This window comes from Aquila chrysaetos, chromosome 18 (genome assembly GCF_900496995.4).
Source record: "Aquila chrysaetos chrysaetos chromosome 18, bAquChr1.4, whole genome shotgun sequence".
NCBI classification, from domain to species: domain Eukaryota; kingdom Metazoa; phylum Chordata; class Aves; order Accipitriformes; family Accipitridae; genus Aquila; species Aquila chrysaetos.
In genome coordinates, this window is record NC_044021.1 from 7,735,650 (window position 1) to 7,756,315 (window position 20,666).

The 20,666-nt window shown below is 36.7% G+C and overlaps 1 protein-coding gene across 1 annotated transcript in view; it reads right to left on the reverse strand.

Annotated features, from left to right (window-relative positions):
* The window catches only part of CDH12 (cadherin 12), a 391,065-nt gene extending 370,681 nt beyond the window's left edge, over positions 1-20,384 (reverse strand). Inside the window, exon 1 of the mRNA XM_030042002.1 lies at positions 20,269-20,384. The gene's annotated coding sequence lies outside the window, so the exon portion shown is untranslated. The remainder of the gene's footprint in view (positions 1-20,268) is intronic.
* Between the last annotated feature and the right edge of the window lie 282 nt (positions 20,385-20,666).

A 20,666-nucleotide genomic window follows, 5' to 3' on the forward strand; every position in this document is an offset into this window, starting at 1 on the left:
CCTTTAACAACCACTCCACATCTTCCACATAAGATTTTGCTAAGTGACACCGATCTTTTGCCAATTTTTCATTATTAGTAGTAGCGGATAACATGACATACAGATTTCAAAGTAGAGACAGACTTTTATATTTCCCTTTTACTCCCCTAGCTTTTCTCCTCTACAGCATATGTGCACTTATAATTTGATAAGTCTGTAATCATTTATCAGTGGGACTTCTTTCATCTCAATCTAGAGCACATGACCAGGTCATGCTCCATACTGAACTTCAGAAGGCAATAAAGTGACAGTGACAAACATTTCTTCCAGAATCAACATATAGGGCTTATATGGTCCCCTTCCCTCCAAAACCTCCCTTCTGCTCGTCCCCTTTATGACCACATTAAAATAAATGAAAAGAATTCCCTTCTCCCCAAAAAGCTTTTACTGCAATGACTTCTTAATGAACTGATTGTCAAATTATGGCTTGAGAATCACAGTTTTTTAAATCTACTCCTCTCTTCCTTCTGCTTATAACTCCCCACAGCATTGTGGGGAGAAACCCCTTAAAATCTTTAAGAAAGTCTCATAATTCTTTGTCACATAAATATGGACAAAACTAAACTACTACTAAACAACACGAAGCACTATAACTGTTAGTTAAACTTTTATTTGGTGTAGAACACCTGAAGAAATGTAGTCATCATTAAAAAACCAAACACAAAACAAAGCAGGAGAACAGATTTATCCAAGGCTGCACTAAAATAAACACAAAATAGGAGATTATATTTATTATTTTATCCTTCCTGTACACCCTGGATGGATGTCTGTTTTATAATTGTAACCCACATATGGGAAGTGGCATAAGAAAAACAATTACATTGACAGAAAATGCTTGTTGTGCAAAGGCAACAGTGTATTTTAATGAAAAGATTGTGTCAGTATTACATGCAGATCATGGCTTTGAAACATATACCAACCCAGTTCCTTCTGACAGAGTCTAGAAGTTCATGCATGGAAGCATTGCCAGACCTTTCTGGATATTTTCATCCAGTCTCAGTGAACAATACATAAAGGAGAATTTCAGCTCTTGCTTTTTCTATGCTCTGCTGCTTGGTGTTTTTTAAGCTACAGAGGAAACTGTAGAGGGTATTTTCAGAGTTGTACAATGGAAGAGAAAAAAGAAAAGGTTTCAGAAAATGATACGGGGGTCTCATCTGGATATAACCGAAAATACTACTTTTAATCTAAAGAATGTGGTCGGAACAAGAAAGAAAAGGAAGCATAGAATTCACTGACAGAATCTAAGTCAGTTTTTCTAAAGTGTTTCATTTTTCTGAGCCACCTTTATTTTTTGAGTTTAGACACCTGAGAGTCTACTTGCAGCCTGCATAGAATGGGACATATTCTGCAGACTAACACTTGGCTGGATGGCTGGTGCTGCTTTCAGGTTTTCAACTTAGGGAATCCTAAAATCGAGAGATGGAAGCCACATATTGGAAAGAAGCAAGAGCATCTTTGCCAGCAAGCTTACTAATCGTAATGAATTTTTTTTATGTAACCTCATCAGGGTATGCAGACCAAAGCCTGCAGGTAAATTGACTTATGGAGATAGGGGCATATGTGGCAATGACAGTGGCTCTCTCCCTGCCCATGAAAACACAGGTTAATCTGGAGTACCTGTTAGAAGTGCCCATCTGAAGCACCTGTACACTACTTGCACAACCTATGAAACAATCAGGAGCAACTGGAAGTAGTTGCAGAGCTATGCCCTCACTGAAGTTAGAACTCACACTGTGGGACAGCCCACTCAACTGTAAAGACATGATGGATGGAGAAAGGCTCTTTAGGAAAGACAGGCAGGCAGGAAGAGCGGGCGGCTGCACTCTGCTTGGAGGTGGGGGTGGAGGGAGGCAGCTGGGGAAAAAAAAAAAGTACACGACTCTGCTATAGAGGAGGTGGCAGGTCCAGGGAGCCCTATTGCACCAAGATCAGAAGGAAGGGCCACAAAGGAGACAGTGTGGTGGGTACATGCTTCAGATAGTCTGATTAAGAGGAGCAGGTAGACAAAGCCTTCCTTAGACAGCTGGCATAAACCTCATAATTGTAGATCCTAGGGGATTTTGATCACTGACATTAGCTGGGAGCACAGTGCAACAGGCCCCAGACAATCAAAGGGTTTCTGGAGAGTGTTGAGGACCGTGGTTTACAGAGGTGCTGGATGGGACAGCTAGGAGAGACAGTCTGTTGGACTCATTACTCCCAAATAAGAACTGGTTACAGATGTGAAAGTCATTGAAGACTTGACAGCAGCAACCATGAGATGGCAGAGTTTTAGATCTTGAGAGAAGTGAGCAAGGTAAATGTAGAAACACAGTCCAGGACTTCAGAAGAGAGAACTTCAGCTTGGTTAGGAAACCAATAAGCAGGATCCAAATGGCGACCACTCTGAAGGGTGAAGGAACACAGAGGAGCTGATTAATTTTCAAGGGTATCCTCCTCAAAGCACAAGAATATGCAAGAAAATGAGCAGGCAAGACGAGAAGTCAGCTTGCCTCAACTCCTGACCATACTTAAAACACAAAAGGAAGCATATACAAAGCAGAAGCAGAAATAGACAACTGAGGAGAAATACTAAAGCATTGCCTGGGCATACTAAGTATGAATTAAGAGTCAAAACTCATTGGAGTTGAAATTAGCAAGGAATGGAAAAAGCAACAAGATGGACTTCCACAGGTGCATCAGTAGATAAAGACAAGGAAACTGGACCTTCTGCAGAATGGGATAGATGACCCTGTGAGGAAGGACGTACAAAAGGATGAGGTGCTTTCTTAGCCTCAAACTTTACTGGCAAATCTCATGTCTTATAGATCCCTGTGTCCAATGGTAGAGTCTTGGGGGAGAGAATTATTGTCCTCAGCAGAGAAGGATCACATTAGAGACTACTTACCTAACTTGGACATGTATAAATTTCTGGGATTGGATACACAAGAGACTTTCAAGAGTGTTGAGGAATTAAGCTCATGTCATAGCAAGTCTACAGTCTACCATCGTTAAAAAGTTGTCATAACTGCAGGAGCTCCCCAATGAGTGAAGAAAGGTGAACATCACGCCCAACTTCTGAAAAGGCATGAGGAACGATCTTAGGAGCTTTGGGCTTCTTGGGCTCCCCTCAGTCCCTTTGGAAAATTAAGGAGTAATACTCATGGAAACTAATTCCAGAAATATGAATCCATATTGGCTAGTACCATGGTGAAGTGTGCTTGACCAAGGTAATTGCCTTTCACAATAAAATTACTAGCTTTGCAGAGGAAGATGTCACTGCTTTCCACATTTGCCTCGACTTTAACAAGGTTTTCAACACTGACTGTCATAGCATCTTTTGAAGTTATCCCTGTTTTAAGCAGAAGGTTGGACTAGTGACATCCAGATGCCCCCTCATACTTTGATCTTTTTATGAATCTACAATGTCAAACAAAGGTAAATTTACATTTTATGCAGATGTAAATTAAAACCACATGATACCACATGTATTATGTACTTCAGCTGTTACTTAAATACAGAAGGGAAATCTTAACTGTACTTCCAAGATTCCTTATGGAAGCACTTTCTATAGTCAGCCTCATAGCGTATAATTCTACATATGAGTCAAGATTACTTTACCCATAATTTTAGCAGGTGCTAAATACAGACTGCATATTCTGGAACCTATTGTCATCACATACTGAGAAAAGAATACAGTGATCATGATCTAAGTATTACTTATGCAATTTTAGAACATCAGCTTCTCTTTTTACATGGGTCATGACAATAACTATGATGGTAACAATGCCATTGAAAAAGAAAAAGAACTTCACACTTTAAAGGTTGACTAGAGATTATTTTGCATTATTTAGCAGTAATTGTAACAAAAGCTTATACTTGGTGTAGTAGTAGCTTTTCAACTCCTCGTAGGGGACTGACAAGTGTAAAAAGTCATGTAAACACAACAGATAATATAAAAACTTCCGCCATCGCTTTAAGAAACACTTGAAAAGTCTTATTATTAAAATGTGCAACTATAGAAAATAAGCTTGCTGCTACAAAAATCTGTGAAAGCTCAACATAATAATATAATAATATCCACAGTTAAATACATAGATCATTACTTAACTTTCTGTCACCAGATAATGCTTCAAGGTTGAACAAAAAATCCCATGCATGGCCAACATATGTGATCTTGAAACTTGTGCAAGAAGACTTTTCAACTCTTTTTATAACAAACTGCCAAAAGATATCTCTGAATTAGAGGAAATATTTCAATTTGTCAGTCTTGAAAATATATATTGAAATGTTGGCCCTGCCCCGACACACACCCACCCACCCCCAGCGCCCCAGCAGCCACGGGCCCCTGCAGTGCCCTTACATATGAAAAGACAAATGTCAATGATTTATGTATCAAAGCCCTAAAAGCAGAACACCACTACCAAATACATAGGAAAATCTGGCATCATACTTCTATGCAGGACCAACTATAACAAAGAATTGATAAGCTGATCAGAAATGCTACTAGTCCAAAATACAGCATAGCAAAAAAACCCATGAGACGGGAAAGAGATTTCACATGGTAGCCCTATAAGCTGTCAAAACTGTACCTTCATATTTTGATTTCAAAGAACAAAATTTCCTTAATTTGATTAATAAAATTCTTTTAAAAAAAACTGTTCAAAGAAACCAGACTGTCTTTAAAGCTTGAAAATTCATAAAAAGCTTTTATACAGATCATTTGTAAAAGCATTGTGAGAGATTCAGAGAAATGCGCACACATGATTCAGAAGTCCAGTATTATGAAGGCATGTGACACCTATCCTCAAATCTGAGCTGTCTCCATTTCTTAAAACCTGTGCAAATATTATCTCCATTGCCACCACAAATCAATCAGTAACAAAAATACTTTCTTTCTATAAATAGAGTAAGAACACCCTACAAAAAATGTATAAAATGTAATAAATTTATGAAAAAGTATGTTGAAATCCATCAACATTTATCATAAATTCAACTGTAAGTGATATATTGGAGCACCTTATAACTGATCTGTACACGTATAGGCAGGACAGCAGGAATACATATTAGAGAGAAAAATACATAATACTGTAAAAGGAGTTCTTCTCTAAAGCTTACAATAAAGCATTACTATTGCAGGTTATCTTATTGCCTCACTTTCATGTGTGTAACATCCCATTTTCATTCACAGAGGTCTGTTACTCTTACTCATACCAACAGCTGATCATGTAAGTAGGCACAACTTTTTCTAAAGCTTGCATGTTTGTTCCCAAAACATCCTAAGCTTCTTACTGATCCACCTAGTGGAATCCAGAAATAGACAGAGCTGGCATCTATTCTATTTCTCATTTAATAAGTGCTTTTTTCATTTTGATTTCTGTATACAACCTCCTCATCAGAGTATTAGCACTTTCACATAATTCAATATTTACCTTTTCTAGCCCACTCCTTGCTTCAGTTACAGGAAAACTTTCATACCTCATAGAAAATGACCGTGTCAGCAAGGTGCTTTGTATCTTGTTACTTGTTCTTAGTTCCTCACTAGTCTATTCCTTGTTTCCTGCTAAGGAAGTGCTGCAATAATCGAATGCTATTGTAGCACATAGCACTTCTACATTCTACTTTCCAATTTCATCATCTTTCATTTATTTCATAATCAGTTATTACAGTATTGTATGAGTGCCCCTGAAAGATCATGGCCCTGTGAAAGAACATACGAATCAATACAGACTCCAAAAAGATTAATTTTCTACTGTGACTTTTTTGATTTACCCAAGATTTTCCCTCCCAGTCTGATCTGCAATCCTGAAATTGTATGAGACTTCTGAATCCAGACAACATTTTACTCCTCTCCCAAATTCAAGACATGAATTCCAAGCTGACATTTTGTACAAGGTATTTTAACCTAAGGTATTACAGAGTTTCAATACTCCTTTTCTGTCTGTCTTTTATTTTTTTTGAGTAAGGAATAAAAAGCTTTTGGGTCAGTCTGTTTCAGCTTTCCATTTGAAATGAGAGGTAGAGCCAAGGGGACATTTCAGAGAATTCTTCTCACTAGGAATACCCCAAAACCTCAGTGTGAAATTATTCTTCACTTCTCTCAAAGATCTGTAGCAGATGCAGGTACACACTTTGCTCAGCGTGATACATATACTTCAGCTTTCAGAAAGAACCAACACGCCCTCAGTAATGAAAAAAACAGCAAACAATGTGAGAAAACATTTACTACAGAAGTAAGTGCTCAGTTATCCTGGGTTCAGCTGGGATAGGGTTAATTTTCACAAGAAGCTGGGAGGGGGCACAGCCAGGACAGGTGACCAGAACTAGCCAAGGGGATATTCGATACCATATGATGTCATGCTCAGTACATAAACTGGGGCAGCTGGAGGCGGGGGCAGAGCAGAGGAGGGATCGCACCTCAGGAACAGGCTGAGCATCAGGTTCCGGGTGGTAAGCAATTGCATTGTGCATCACTCGCTTTATATATTCTTTTATTAGTATTATTGTTGTTGTTATTCCTTCTCTTCTTGTGTTGTCGTGTTAAACTTTTCTTATTTCAGCCCACAAGGTTTTACCTTTTTCTTCCAATTTTCTTCCCCATCCCACCACGAGCGGGAAGAGGAGTGAGCAAGCAGCCATGTGGTGCTTTGTTGCTGGCTGGGCTTAAACCACACCACCAGTTCAGCGTAGAAGAGCTTATGCAAATCACTATATGTCAGGTGAAGCTAAGTGAGCTTCAGCTAATAATAGTTCATTGTACTCCACTTGTCTAGCTCATAAAGTTAACAAGTCCATCTGATCTTGATATCTTAAATTATGGGATGCAAAATGAACTACAGATTTCAAAGTTCTTGGTAGGTGAGATTACAACCAGAATCAATCCAAACTAGCATCCTTACTGGCTTGTTAATCTTTTTAGTTTCCTGTAACATACTTGTTACCACAGTATCAATTACCTTAGTTACAAAGTTCACAAATTGCATAATATCATAACATAGTATTTTATATAATAATACGTAATGCAGTTAAATTTAGAGTGCCATTACCATGTTTATTAATAAAAATAAATCAATGTAAAATGCTACTTAAATCAAATCAGCAATAAAAACTGCTAACTGAATTTTAGCACAAACTCAACATTCAACAATACATGCCAGACAAGAGACTTCAGTAAAAACTGGAAATTCCCTAGTTCCATCTAATAAGGATGTCCATCGTGGCAATTAGGTCAGGCAATTAGAATAGAAAGGGTCTGTGAAGCCCTCTCTACTGATTGTATTCACATAATACTGTCAATGCTGAGGGCAAAACCTCAGATAGTGAGATCCCATATGAGACTCAGATTTAAATAGAATTATTAACACTTTGAAGAATAAGGAAGTCAATCAAAACACATCTCTTCTAGTGTCATCAGACATTAAGCACATGAAGTCACCCCACAGGCAGTATCCCAACACATAGATGTAAGAAAAGTGGCAGCTGTCCATTAGTGTGGAAATATTCAGGTGTTTTCTTAGTACAAACCTGTGTTTTACAGAGAAACTGAGACATCGTCTTTCAGGCACACATCCATTACGCTTGATAACAGTCATCCAACAGAAGATTAAACCAAACTAGAATAGTATTTTAGCTTTTTTTCTGTTGTCCCTTTGTCACCTGATTGAATGAGTGAAATATCACTGTAACTCACACAGTCTACAATTAAAAAGATATTTTATTGCTTCTAATAAGTTCATAAAGGGGTCTGTGAGGTATGACTGACAGCAAAAGGTACAACAGGACTGTGGAGCAAAATAGCACATTAAAAAAACCAGAGTATAGAAGGCATATTGTAATAAAATTAATTTTCTTTGCTTTGTTTATCCTGCTCTAAAACTACTTGGTTCACATGATTCAGTCCACACATAAGATGACATGACTGCTTCAGGGACCACTCAGACCAAAACCAAGGTTTGACCTGTAGAGTAGTTATCAACCCTGACAATATAGGAGAGAGATTATTCCCTTTATAATTCATTTCACTTAAAGCCTTTAATCTTGCAAGAATTGGAGCCTTCAGCCTCATGTCCATATAGGCCGACTAGCAGTCTACCCTAAATCTCATCTCTTTAGCTTGTCTGCATTCCAGCAAAAACAGAGTCAGAAGGCCCTGAAAAAGAGTCACCTGAAACCCCTAGTTCAGACAATGCCGTGCTACCCTGCCTGCATGGTGGAAACTGCACGGTTATGATTCTGAAACTCACAAAATGAACAGGACCAGCTATTCCTGGGTGAATTGACTTCTCAGTCTGCACAAAGGAGTAGACTCCCAATTTCTGCATTAAATTCTGAGTATAACACGACGTTGTCTAGAAAAAGAACAATTCATGTCACACTACTACTTTTCCTAAAGCACAAACAAATCACAAGGAAAAAGGTATGGTTTTGGCTCAAGCAACCCTGTCCTCAGTGTACCAAGCAGCACAGCAGAGAAGACAAGAGAGTGTCCCGCATCAGGAGGGATGTCTGATGCAGCACGTGGAGAGAAGAGACCGTGTTCCTTATGCTGACTCTGTTCCTCAGGCTGTAAATACATATACTTCAGAGTAGACTATTGCCACTTTCACACATAGATAACAGAAAAATTTGCTCTTTATGTAAGAAAACAGGATCAACTCTCATACAGCTACAGCTGCTACTTCTATTTCAGATAACCAAATTTTGAAAAATTATAATGGCTCGCTTTTTGCTCTTTTAATGAGCTGCAAAAAATTGGCAACATATCAGTGTTTTATTAGAAGCATTTAAAGATATACACTGTGGATGTTAGAATTTGGGCTGCTGTAACTTAACAAAAATTGTGTTTTGTACAAAGACATGTAAAAATGTACTGTTATATTTTAACATGATTTGACATAAATCTTACAGAGAAAAGTAGTGAAACCGACAGCTAAGTCAGTCTTTGAACAAATCCTGACACACTCACTGTCTGAAGGTTTTTTTAAAAAATTACCTCCCAGTTATACTGCAAACAATAGGGGCTTGAAGCTAGGAAAGCTTTAAATCATTTTAGCATAGTCTATGCATGCACAATATGAAATATATTCAAATGTTCTCTTTTCTACTCTCAGAAATCACTGTGTTTCTGACATGCTTCTGTTCTTAAATGTCTCTAATAATGAAGACTTCATACTTCTCCTATACAGTCTATTTCAGTGGTGGTTTTGCCATTATAAAAGATTTTTAATTATATGTAAACCAAGTCTTTCTTGCTATGAAGCAAGCACTTAGTTCTTGCCCCTACTTGTCCTGAATCTGGACAACACGTTATTCTCCCCTTTTTCAGGAGCTTATCATGTCAAATGAAGATTTGTCATTTATTCCATCTTCTCTTCTTTTGCCTTTAAAGCCCTACTTATTCAAAGGTTCTCATGTCATGTGAATTTTTTTTTAACCAATCAGATACGTTGCTTTTTTGACAAATTCTTCATGTGTTTCTCAAAGTATAACCACCAAAACATTACAAAAGCATTACTGAAGCTGAATAGAGATGAAAAATTGTCTCCAAAACTATATATAGAATCACAGAATAATTCAGGCTGGAGGGACATCAGGACATCTTTTGTCCAATCTTCAGCTCAGAGCAGGGTAAGCTGTGAGGTCAGACCAGCATGCTCAGGGCTTTATCCAGTCTGGCCTTGAGTATCTCCAAGAACAGAGACTAAACAGCCTCTCTGGGAGACCTGTTCTGCAGTTTGACTGTTCTCAGAGTTAAAAAGTTTTTCCTTAGATCCAGTCTGAACCCCACTTGTTTCAGTTCATGCCTGTTGCCTTTCATTCTCCCCCATGCATGCCTGTGAAGAGCCCAGCTCCATCTTCTTGCTAACCTACTTGTTGGTATGGGCGAGCTGCCGCTCCATCCTCCCAAAGCAGTCCCTTCTCCAGGCTGAACAAGCCCTGATCCCTCAGCTTCTCCTCACAGGACAAGTGCTCCAGCTCCTGACCAGCTTGGGGATCCTCTGCTGATCTCACTTCAGTTAGTTGACATCTGTCTTGTATTGGGGGGCCCAAAACTGGATGCAGTATCTAGATGAGGTCTCAAGTTCTGAGCAGAAGGGGGATAATTCTTTTCCCTCGATCTCCTGTGTGTGCCCCTATGAATACAGCCCAGATGCCACCTCTGCTGGCCCCAGGGTAGACCCCTGATGTACTTAATTTTTCACAGGCCTTCAAGTAGCACATGATCCATTAACCCATACTCTCTGGTCCCAACCATCCAACCAGCTTCTTATCCATCTAGTTTTCCACCCATCCAGAGTGTCATTACACACTGAACATTTTCAACACTAACAGTGTTGAAAGCCTTATTAAAGGCAAGGTTAATAACACCCATTGCTTTCTCCATGTTCACAAATTCAGTCATTTCATCGCAGAAAGCAATCTGGTTGGTAAGGCGTGAATTCCTCTTGGTAAATCCATGCTGACTGTTCCCGTTAGCTACTTTCTTTTTCATGGGCCCAGACATGGAATTTAGGAGGATTTCATGATCCCCCAGAAGCTGACATGGAGTGTCCATACTGTAGTTCCCTGTATTGTCCTTTTGGCCTCTTTTTAAGATGTGTGCAAAATTTACCTTTCTTCAGTCACCAAACCATGTCCCAAATTTTGCACCCTCCATCCTGACATGATTTTATAGAGTCATCTTCAGTTTGTAATCCCTCCTCCCCTCCCCCAAGTAGTTACCTAACCAGTTGTTCCTCAGTCTATTTTGTCTCTGGTGATTTCTGCACAAGGATGTTTCATTTGTCTTAAGTTTCACCACACCTTTTGGTGATTACTTCTCCATTTTTCAATGTTATTTTGAATGCTGAGTCTAGCTTCTAAACACTCTTAACTCATCAATTTTGTAGATGGCAAACTTGATAAGCAATACATATTTCTGTTTCATCACCCATCAGGTTACTGATAATATTGAATAAAACCAGGTCTAAAACCATAGCAAAATCTTTATGACACACACTTGCACTCTGAATGTAAGCCATTTTGTCATAATGAAGAACAGTTCTGAAACCAGCTTTGTGCTTTCTCTTTGTTGATCCATCTAGATCAAACGCAGATTAAAACACCATGTGAAACAGTACCAAAATCCTTACTTAATCAGGATTTATTATGACACCTACTGTTTCCCCTCTATCCATAAGACTATATGATCATAGAGCTTTGACATAATTTATTCATGACCTGTGCATTTCTACCATGCAATTTATTTTTTAGCTCTAATTTCTAATTTTTAGAACTCAGAACATCATCAGTTAGGTCACTCATCAGCAAACGAGAAGCATTATGTGTTAATATTACACCTATGTAACAGATCACATTGATTCCATCTATATCTTTAACAACAGCAGTCTTAACGAATAAAGATTTTGGAGGTGATGAGGTGAATGATGGATACAAGAAAGCAACTGAGGATTTGTGGGGTTGTTTTACATCATTAGTGAATTTAGATTGCCTGGGTTTTGACATGGTCATTGTGAAACAAATTCACTAGGCCTATGTTAAACAGCAGTTAACAGAATGATCTTTTTGAGATATGGGTGGCAACATGATGTCCCAAGATGGGCAACCAAAAATAGAGGCAATAATGACTCACTTGTCCACAACATTTACTTCAATTTTGCATTGTTGTTGGTTGTTTTTTATTATAAGCAAAATATACTTGATATAAAAAACAGTAACATTTTGAGTCATTCAATTATATGATTAAATATTTTAATCTAAAAAAATCTGAAATTGTTTAAGGCAACTCAACCACACTTTGGCTGGATTTTCATATTCAAATGCCTTATTTTGTGTTTTACTTCAGCTAAAGCTCAGATTTATATCAGAAAAATACGTTTTCCCCAGGTGTAGTGAAAGTACAAAAATCCTACACTGTTGCCATTGATTTTTAATCAGCATTGATTTTTTGAATGAGTCATGCATAGTGTATTAAATGGTTATAGTCTCTATGTGCTTAATCTCCCCATATAGTGAAAGATTTTTTTAACAGATTGTACTTCATATTAGAGGTGACAGATATTCCTGATCTTGTACAATAAGCACTTGACTATTTTAGAGCATTTTGTACACATCTGTTTTTCCTCCATGAAGTTTGACTGAAATTTTTATAGCATGTTGTATGTACCCAGTGGACTGTAACAATGTGAATTTCTGTAACATCCCATCCTGGAAATACATATTTAAGTAATTCTTAAAAGTATATAATGTGTTCTAATTGAAAACCTCAGCTCCATTCCTTCCAAAGCTCATACTTACATAATACCACTAAGCACTGAGAAATCAGTGCCAAGCTTACCAGTGCAAAATAAAGGTTTGTAGAACCTAGCTCTGTAGAGGCTCCCATATCCTTACTACTGATGTCCACGTCAGATAAATAAATGCAGCCTTGGCATCCATTACCAAACATACTCCCGAGATAAGAAATAGTTTGCAGCAAAAATATTCTGGAAACATCTTTCAACACCTTTATAGACTCCCATACACCCAAAATAACAGGATATTGAAATACCCATATTACCTTTGTAAACCCTACAGGGGTCATACAGAAAATACAGAACTCTCTACAGCCCTTCATGGACACATAGGTTCTGAACCTACAAGCTGACAACACAGAAAAGTAGGAGGAAATACTTAAACCCATCACCCTCTTTTTTGTAACTTAAGGTTTACTCTTGAAAAAAAACTTAACAGCTCCAGAACATTCTATTTTCCTTGCAAACTTTTACAAGCAATTTCTATAAGCAGCTATTTCTGTGGCAATGCAACAATAATTTGCCATTTTCTATTATTTGTTTCAGATTAATAAAAATATTGCATAATCTAGTTTAACTCTCATTTCGACCATGTGAAACAAATTCAGCATTTCCTTAACAACTTGATTACCTTGGATTAGTTTTGGACTCCATTTTGGGAAGTCACAATTCAATCAGGTATAGTCTTTGAAACTTGAATGTTTGTTCAATTAACTTGTTAAAAAGGGTAAAAACTGACCCATGCTCAGAAAATTAATGTCTTTTTAAATTATCTCAAGTTGACACTAAAATCTCAAGGATCCCAAATCAATAACTAGTTTTGAAAGGTGCATGCATTTGTGCATGAGAAGATTACAAAAATCTCGGTCTCAGCTATGCAGTTGTAACGAGCACTAGGTCATTTTGCTTTCTTAAAATAGCATGTTCTATGTCCATCATACATAGTACAATTTATAGAAGGCTTTATTAAAATAATAATAAGATATTTACATTAGGCCAAATTAACACTCCTAACTAAAGAACAGTTTTTGCCAGTTCACTAAATAGCCAGCTGTTTCCTTCACTGTTTTACCTTAATGATTTTCATGAATCATGGACCCTTAACCAGTGACCTGTTCCAGGATTCATGAATGCAGTATGATGTGTTTTATGAAGATGAAAAACTGTGCATGTAGCTCACATTTATGGTATGAAAAAAAGAATGTTGATGGGAAAGAAATCACCTTCAAGTTTACATGAAACCATAGAAAGATAAAAGTCTATGTACAAATAGTTACCAAGCCCCGTATCTAGTTTCATAGCAACTGCATCATTCTTGCCTCACATCATAGATATATAAACAAATTCTGTCTCCCAGCATCCTCTCTTTTATCAGCTAGATTTCTAGAGTAATCAAACAACCCAATGGAATATTAGAAATTAAATTAAATTTCACATTTTCAAAGTAAGAAAATAAAGCAGAGAAAGAAAAATAGTCAAATTAGAAGAAAAATCACCCCAGAAGAGCTGCCCAGGAAGACATTTTCAGTACAGGCTTCATGAGCTAATCAGAGGATACAGCTATCCTGAAGAGATGACAGAAAGTCTTGCCTGAGGCCTGTGAAACTTTACAGCATTGTTTATAAGCAGCTATCAAACAGTCTGGCCTGAAGCAGTTGACAAACTAATATTCTTGTGATTGTGATCTTCTGTCAGTACTCAGGAAGCCCTCTCTAGAAAAGACTCTGTAAATAATAACTGAATATAAAGAATATAACATAATGTCTGTCCGCGTCTGTAGACAATCCAAAGGTTTCAATTACCCAGAAGCCTCAAAGTACACACACCTCTCTCCCATTTTTTTAAATTTTAAAGATTTAGAATTCTAAGACAGAAATACGGCAATCATGATGTGGGCCAACTCTATCTTTCACTTAAAGATGCTGTATGATAGTTGTATTCTGTATGATAGCAATGATTACGTGCCTAAAGAACATACAAGGGGAAAACGTATTTTGAAGGACATATCTCTCTGGAACATCATTCTTCAACAGTAGAGCATTTCTATTCAAAGATGCATTAATTTTAAAGCTGATTAATAAGTACTAAGCTATGCTGTGGACTGATTTTTTTAAGCAGTAAATAGAGAACTAGAAGAGCATCTCCCAACTCATAAGAGAAGACCTGTTTCAGCAGCACAGTCCTTTCAGGACTGTGGCCTTTTCATCCACTTACCCGATGTCATTAGAAATGTTTTGTCAAATTACAAAGGGACAGGCAATGAAGTAAATAAGAATGAAATAAGTACAACATTAATGCAACAGAACATATTAAGATCTGAAAATAAAGTCAGTAAACAAATTAATTTAAAAAGGAGGAAAGAAAATTCCCACTAAATTAATCATGCTGACTACCAAAGAAAATGTCAGTATTTATATTCCAATTCTCAGAGCTGTCTTCAAGCCTACCTATTTTGTCATACATACCTACTTTTGCTTTTTTAAAACCCAATAGCTACAAAATCTCATAATTTAAAAGCTTGACTACTCCAAGGTGTTGAAGCCAGATATTCAAAGCACCGAACCGTACGGAAATACCATTGAAGACTATGAAGCTAGACCACAGATTAATTTGGTTTATAGTGCTGATCTATGCAATGGATTCAATTTTTAGAGGTTTTAAAGTTTAAGAAAAGAATAAAAGAAGAAAACTGAAATAAAGTTTTTCATAACTGTTTTCAAATGCTTAGTACACTTGCTTTCAAAATAGCCTTGCTTAAAGTTATTACTCATGCGTCCCAAAGGAATAATGCTTAGACATCCCTTTCCAATTCCATCATTAAAAAAATAGATGATTAAAATCTTGCAGTTCCAGTGCAGAATTCAGGAGGATCAGAATTAATCCAAAGGTCTTTAAGCGGCTGTATTCTGCAATAATAATAATAATGGAATGGACTTGTGAATAAATAGTTAGTTTTCTAAATTAACTTAATACTGCATACATATATATGTGACCCTCCCTAAATAGATGTCAGAGCCTGGAAATAACTAACAGAATAGATACTTGGAATCAAGGGAATGAAAGAGACAACCAAAAACTACAGGCTTATTAAAGGCTTTCTTAAAAACATCCAAAAAGGAACAAGAAGGAGCAATGGTCACAAAATGTATCACTTATTTGTAGCTGAGAGGATAGCTTATAAGGACTTAGAAGAAAAGCTGAAGCCTACAGCTATACATTTGTGCTAAGGATAGCAATAGCATGACTTGGTCTAAAGGAAATAAAGAAAGTGAAAAGGTACCAGCAAGATGATGTTACACTTTGTCTCTTAAGCCCACTAGCCAAATATTATATACAAATTCAGCACTCATACCTCTTACTCTACTAACAAGCAAGTTACTGAAAATTGGAACTCATAAAAATTCTTTCAGACTGCTCAGAATTGATAACTGCTCTCCATGTGTTGTTTTCTTACTGCCTTTACATACACTCTGTATAGTTTTGTCTAGACCGTATTATGTGAGACCTTATGAGAAATCTTACTAAATGTATGGTAGACGATACCTACTGTTTTGGTATAGCCACAAGTTCAATTATTCTGCTGCAAAAGAATACAGTTTGTTCCTGGAAAATTCATATTTAAAGTTACTCTTTTATGCTGCCTATATTAATAGTTTATTTTTCCCAGGAATTACTGTGAAGATTAATTTATAATTCTCAATCTCCTCTTTTTGCATCCTGTACTTACGGTGTTTATTACTTAAATTTCTGGTACTTTATCCATCTTGCTCATGTTCTCTGAAACATCTCTGAGATACGTTTCAGATAATACATCTGAAAAAGATTCAGGTGGCTCTAAGTAACCTGGGATCAATTTCACCACATTCTAATAATATGAAAATAAATAACTTAACCAAGTGATCTATATAATCTGAGATCTCGTACCATTGTCACTGGTATTAACTGATGCCCACCTAATCACAGATAAAGACTGAACGAAATAATAAGAACACTGATCAGTAAACACTAATGACAGCTTTTCTTCTCCTCACCACTTTCTTCTCACTATTAAAAACATTTATTCAAAGAACTACCAGTTCTTCTAACTCCTTAGATTTATGTTCCTTAGGATCTTATCAATTATCTGAGTTCACTGAAATCTGCTTCCAGGAAGTATATATTTTTAATTTTGCTGTTTTCCTTCTTCTCCTGAACTTTATTGCTTCATAAACAGCCTCATTCTCTATTTCCATGTTCTCCTTCAGGTCTGCTCCATTAGTTTGGATCAAACCTACGAGAACATGACACCCTTTTGCTTTCTTCGTAGTACATATCAAAAGCTGATCGTCATCATTGTCACTAATGCAGTACAGGACTCTGCTGAACAGTATTTTCCTGCATTCCTTTCCCTGATAGAAATGTCTAGGATTTGGTGTCACGTATCACACACAAAAAGAAAAAAAAAAAAGGAAAAAAAAAAAAAAAAGAGAGAGATAAACAAGAGACAAAGTCTTACTTCCTTGATTTCCTTGGTTTGCTGGGCTATGAAAGGCCCTCCTCATGACACCACCCACATTCTTTTCCCTTTCAAATATTTTGAGTGCCTCTACACTGTCAACCTGATTATGGAAGTAAAATATTTTTAATACATTGGTTGATAAGTTAGAACTTATTTACAGGTATACCAGCAACACTTCCAAAGCAGACAGATGAATTCAGGCTTTACAGTGCTAATTTAGCAGACTGAATACATGGTATGTTTTTTCATTTGAGGTTATTCTTTAATCACAACGAGTAGTTGAGTCAAATATTTATCATACTTGAAAAAGCAGCTGAAGTCAAGCAAGGCAAAGGGTTGTTCAGGAGTCCACCATTTTACAATGGGAAAAGCAAGTGGCTTTTTTGTGTTGTGTCTATTAAGCAAAGTTTTCAAAAACATATTAATAAATACTAATGTTACAAACAGATCAGAACTTCGAAACAAACAATGGGTTCAGCCAAGAATCAATCTTGGTTTTTTCCTTCTTTTGTGGCAAATGTTATGTACTCCTTTAATAGTAGGAATTGTTTTAAAATCAGTTTTAAAACGGTTTTTTTTGGTCCCTTCTCAAAAGGTAGGTGCTGCTGTTAATTGAGAGAAGCTTTTTAAAAAGTTGACACCCTTTATCCCTGAACAAAGATTACATGTGCAGTAAGTTGTAATCCTTGGCTTTGCAATATTGCTTTACGAGGTTAAGAAGATGAATGTTCATTGCTTTTAATCCTTACCATGATTTACGAGGCTCTGGGTATCCTTTCCCCAGAGCATCTACAACTGTGCGGTTGTTCTGCCTGCTGCTTAAATTACAGAGACATCTGCAAAGTAAATTATGGATTGCTGTCCCACAACCAAGCTGCCTTTTCATCTCTCCTGTAGTATTTCCTTAATAACAACAAAAGGATTTTTTTTTCCCTTGTTTATCACTCTTGTTTTGCCAGACTGGGTGATATTATGATGACCTGGATTATTGCCTCCTATGCACACTTGCAAACATTTGCAGCTATAAAAACCCGCAGTGAAAAGGAGGGGAGGGAACGGGCTGTGAGGGACAGGGCAGACAGCTACATAATGTTTGGGTTTTGTGTTAAGCTCTTCAAAGTTCACAAATCTGGAGTTTATCTTCCTCATGTTAATAGAAATTTATGTAGCTAAAACAAACATTTGAGCGCTTAAACCCATTCTGAATGAGGTGAATATATAGCTTTTTGTTGCTTTAATACCTCTCTGTTACGTGTTCATTAATAAGCTGATTTCCACATCTCTACTCATATGCACATGTACCAATATAAACATATCAAACCCATATAGGCTTATCTAATCCATATGAAAAGTTGATCTCAAATGCAGTATAGGTGTACATCTGTGCATCTAAAACAGTGTTATCTGTGCAGCTTATACCGTAACACTGAGAATTAAATCTCTTACCCTGTTTAAAATTTTAAGCCATATTTTTAACTATGTGCCTAATTTTATAATCTGGTGTTTTAAAACTTTATTTCATAATATATGCAGTGAGAATATAAACTCATTATCAAGTCACATGCCAAGGTTCATCTTTGTCCACACACAGTTTTTCTCAGAAGGTATTCTACTTCTACTAAGTGCTGATCTCATCAAGTTTCAGATAAAATTTAATAAAATCATTCCACATTACTTGCTCTCTATTATCACTCTCATTATGGTTTCATACGGTCTACCTGAATGCCCTGAAACAATATGCAATTTTGACTACAATCCAGGTGTCAAAAAAATAACAGTTTAAAGGCAAAGTACATGGCAATATATCATCCAAAACCCATTTTACAAAGCAGAAGTGATAGTCGCATCCCAAGCTCCTTTGGCACAATTCCAGCAAGCCTAGTCAAGATAACAAGTGCTGATAGCATTGACATCAGAGAAGCTCTTTTTATATATTTGGCAGAGTCACTGAGATATAATCTCAATTTCCTAATTCCTTTTGACTATGTCAGAAGCCCAGAGTTTGGTAAGAGAAAATACATAACTGAAAATTGTATTGTGCTATTTGTCCCAAAGAGCAACCAGTAAAGACAGGCTTGAGCAAAAATACTAAAATCCAGATGCTTCCAACTTTGTATCTGAAGTCTTCATCAGAATTTTATGGCAAAAATACATCTCAAATTTTTAAGTATTTACATAAGATATATCATACAATTACCAAAATGCAGCCCCATGTAAAAGAACCTGTCTTTTCCATCAGCCACACAACTGTACTGGGCAGCATAAAAGTACATTCTCCATTGAAATCAAGGATTACATAAAACAGAATATGGGCAGAAGAATATCTTACTATAAAGAAAATATCAGTAGTTTCTTAAATAAGCACAATATACACAGGCTTTGATTTTATTTTCCACTGAAATTAAACCACAACCAGCCTTAAACAACTCTCCACAGTTTTTGCCTTTTCCATATACCTTCAGAAGACCATCAGCACCCAGATCTTCCTCACTCTACATCTGCCTACAAATGAGTGTTCATAGCAAGCATTCAACAAAGCTGTGATACATGGAGTATTACTGAATTTAATCATTCCATGTCACCTGTACTTTTTTCTTCAATGTGCAATGCTTCATAGACCAAATTGCTACAAAACAAACAAACAGGAAAAAAAAAAAAAAAACCAAACCAAAAAAACCCAAACCCCAAAACTTCACCAACCTTTGCCATCTTCTGGAGACTGTGCTTCAAACTCATTTAGGCTTTTACCTCAAAATATATTATAATTAACTTCAAAGTTATATAATTCATACCTGCCTCTAACTGATTTTTTTTTTGTCATCCCCAGCATTAGATTCTTGCTAAAAGTATAGTAAAACCAGTTTATAGTGGATTCCAGAAGCAACAACTGAAGTAGACAATGGCACATTAATAAACATGAGAAAGCCTATGACATTGTTTTTTACCCCTGTGAAAGAGGTTCTACTAAGGTATGCCTTTGAAATGAGACAAATACCATTTTACAAAAATAACACCCTGCAATTACAAGAAAAAAGCATTGTAAAAATAAAGCTCAGAAAGAGAAAATTAGTTTCTGTCCTTTAAAGAGGTGCACAACAGACTGTAAAGGTACTTTTATTTTCTCCAATCTGCATCTAAATTGAAATAGCCTGAAAAAGGTAACATACAGCACAGGCCTTTGTAAATAGTCAATTGGTCAGTAATAGTACAATCTCTAGATGGCATCAAGCATTTTTGTTGAGATATACGGCAAAGATACTAGATTGCTGGATTTCTCCAGCTCAGTTTCATGGGCCTAAAACTAATTTGTGTTTAATACATAAATAACAAAATAAATAAATAAATAACTGAGAGGTGAGAACTGAATCCATTAGGTTTAACACGATAAGTTGACCGCAATTATTGCAAGTTTCTTAGAGATGACAGAGACATCTATAGAGTTTTTAAAAAGTCTACCTGTGAATATGAGGCCACATCTTCCAAGACCTTACATAAGTGAAGTTCAGACTTTAGCTGGCCTCATTCACCACAATCCTCAACTGACTGGGTCACTATAGCCTGTAAGAAACATACAAAAGTTAAATTGCCATTGTCAACACTTGTTTCTCATGAGAATGAAAAAATTAACAGCAAAAAAAGAGGGAGTGTGTTATTAGGGAGCTCAATCTAGCATAAAAAAAAAAAATTAATAGATCACTACACAGCACTTTTTCTGTGTCTCTTGTGTTAATGTGGCAAGGTGAGGAGCAGGACACAGACACCCCTCGAAGCTGATAGACCCCACTGAACAAACATTCAGAATTAAACTGCTCACGTTCCTTATAGCTGTCTAAAACTTGTGGGATTTTTACTGT